Genomic DNA, 2,975 nt, shown 5'->3' with positions numbered 1-2,975 from the left:
GGCAATGTTCTCCAGGAGGCTGTATATGCTTTAAACCAGCGTCCAGTATATGGTGCTGTTTCTCCCATAGCCAGGATTCATGGGTCCAGGAATCAAGGGGTGGAAATGGGAGTGGCACCACTATTCTCCCTAGTGACCCACTTGCAAGATTTTTGCTTCCTATCCCCTTCACTTTATGTTCTGCAGGCCTAGAGGTCTTTGTTCCAAAGCAAGGAATGCTCCCACCTGGAGACACATCACTGATTCTACTGAACTGGAAGTTAAGAATGCCACCTGGCCAGTTTGGGCTCGTTATGCCTCTGGATCAATAGGCAAAGAAGGGAGTTACCATACTGGCTGGTGTGATTGATCCTGATTACCAAGAGGAAATCAGATTGATATTACATCATGGAGGTAAAGAAGAGTATGTCTGGAATGCAGGAGATTCCTTAGGGTGTCTCTTAGCACTACTGTGCCCTGTGATTAAAGTCAATGGAAAACTATAGCAACCTAATTCTGACATGAGTACTAACGACCCAGACTCTTCAGGAATGAAGGTTTGAGTCACCCTACCAGGCAAAGAACCATGACCAGCCGAGGTGCTTGCTGAGGGCAAAGGGTATACAGAATGGGTGGTGGAAGAAGGTAGTTCTAAATACCAGTTACGGCCACATGACTGGTTGTAGAAATGGGCACTATAACTGCCATGAGTATTTGTTTTCTATGTGTGCACCTAATATTTTTGTTTCCTTCACTTATAAAAGATGTAAACAGGGCTAGTGCGTTTTTGATTGTATGCATGTTAGTTGTATCATGTTAGGCACAAGTATGACTTTGTAATCATCTTTATTCAGACATTATGTATGGTTTCAGGAGATGTGTTGCCTTAGTCATCTAGTGCTGCCGTAACAGAAACACCACAAGTGGATGGTTTTAATGCAGAGAAGTTTATTTCCTTACAGTCAAAGTAGGCTAAAAGTCCAAATTCAGGGGTCAGCTCCAAGGGAAGGCTTTTTCTCTCTGTCAGCCTTCTCATCAATGTTCCCCCAGACTAGGAGCTTCTCGGCGCAGGGACCCCAGTCCAAAGGACGCGCTCTGCTCCCAGCACAGCTTCCTTGATGGTATGAGGTCCCCGTCTCTCTGCTGACTTCTGTCTTTTGTATCTCAAGAGATTGCCTCAGGACACAATCCAGTCTTGTAGATCAGGTCCTGCCTTACTAACACAACTGCCACCCATCCTCACTCATTAACATCATAGAGGCAGGTTTACAACATACAGGAAAATCACACAGTACCAGGAATCATGGCCTAGCTAAATCGATACACATTTTTTGGGGGACATAATTCAAACCATGACATGTGTACAGGTGCCAAGTTGACAAGGGGTGGACTGTGATGGTTAAGATTGTATGTCAACTTGGCTAGACCATTATTCTCACTGTTTTAGCAGTTGTATAACGTTGTGATCACCCCCATGATGGAATCTGCTGAGTGGTACTGGCGGAGGCGGGGCCTGCGGCAGATCACCGCCCTCTCAGTTTCATCTCTCTACCTTCCGCCGGTTACCTTCTGCCTGCTCACCTTGCCAAGGTTTTTGGCTTGTTCCAGACTCAGCAGCTGCCTCTTGTTGTCTCACCTCCGGTTCATGGGACTTGAGCAAGCAGCTTACCTGTTGATCTTGGAATTCGTCGAACTTCTCAGTCCACAAGCAAGAGTCTGGTTCCCCGACCTGCTGACCTTGGGTTCACCAGCCCGTGCAGCTACGTGAATCAGAAGAAACCTTGTGGTCTTGTCTGTTGATCTTGGAATTCACTGACCTTCATAGCCTGTGAATGGGAGCCCCTCTCCAACCTGCTGACCATGGGTTCACCAGCTTCCGTGTCTACGTGAACTGGGAGAAGCCTCTACCCTGATCTGTGAACTTAGGATGTTTTAGCCTCTACAATTGCGTGAGCTATTTCCATGATAAAAATCTCTCCCTATATATATTTATATGCTTAACTGGTTTTGTTTCTCTAGAGAACCCAGCCTAAGACAATACCACTTTGAGGAAAAATCAGAGAAAAGAACAAAGAAAAATGAAGAAACCCTGAGAACGATGTGGGATACAATCAAAACAAAAATTTGTGAGTGATCAGAGTTCCAGAACAGGGGAAGAAAACAGAAAACACAGAGAGGATTATTGAAGGATTACTGAAAGGAAATTTCCCTAATATCATGAAAGATGAAAAGCTGACCATCCAAGAAGCTCAACGAACCCCATATAGAATGGACCCCAAAAGAAAATCACCAATGCATATCATAACCACACTCACTAAAACCAAAGATAAAGAATCCTGAGAGCAGCTCAAGAACAATGGTAAGTCACATACAGAGGAGAAACAATAAGACTAAGCTCTGCTTACTTGGAAGAAACCAAGCAGGCAAGAAGGCAATGGGATGACATATGTAAAACCTTGAAAGAAAAAAACTGCCAACCAAGAATACATCCAGCAAAACTCCTGCTCAAATATGATGGCGAAATTAGGACATTTCCTCATAAACAGAAATTAAGGGAATATGTAAAAATCAAACCAAACTTATAAGAATCATTAAAGGGAGTCATTCAGTTAGAGAACCAGCATCAGACAACAGCCTGAATCTAGGACGCAATACCAGATCAGCCAGATACTAGCCTAGGTAATGACCTCTCAAGGAGAAAACAAAAGATTTACAACAGGGAACCAGAAAGGTTAATCTGTAAATGACAACAGCGTCAGAACAATAAAAGACTGAATAAATGGTAGAGGTACAGAACTTTCAAATGGAGAGGAAGGCAAGGTGGTACCAAGTAATACAAGACTGGTTCATACTTAGGAAGACAGAGGTAAATTTGAAGGTAACCACAAAGAAAGTTAACAAATCCACTCATTAAAATAAAGATGAAAAACAAAGTTCAGTAAACACAAAATCTACAAAACAAAAGAAACAAACAAACAAAAAATCCACAAACAAAA

Source organism: Trichechus manatus, unplaced genomic scaffold (assembly GCF_000243295.1).
Source record: "Trichechus manatus latirostris isolate Lorelei unplaced genomic scaffold, TriManLat1.0 scaffold00251, whole genome shotgun sequence".
Taxonomy (NCBI): domain Eukaryota; kingdom Metazoa; phylum Chordata; class Mammalia; order Sirenia; family Trichechidae; genus Trichechus; species Trichechus manatus.
Note: the sequence above shows the minus strand (reverse complement) of the source record.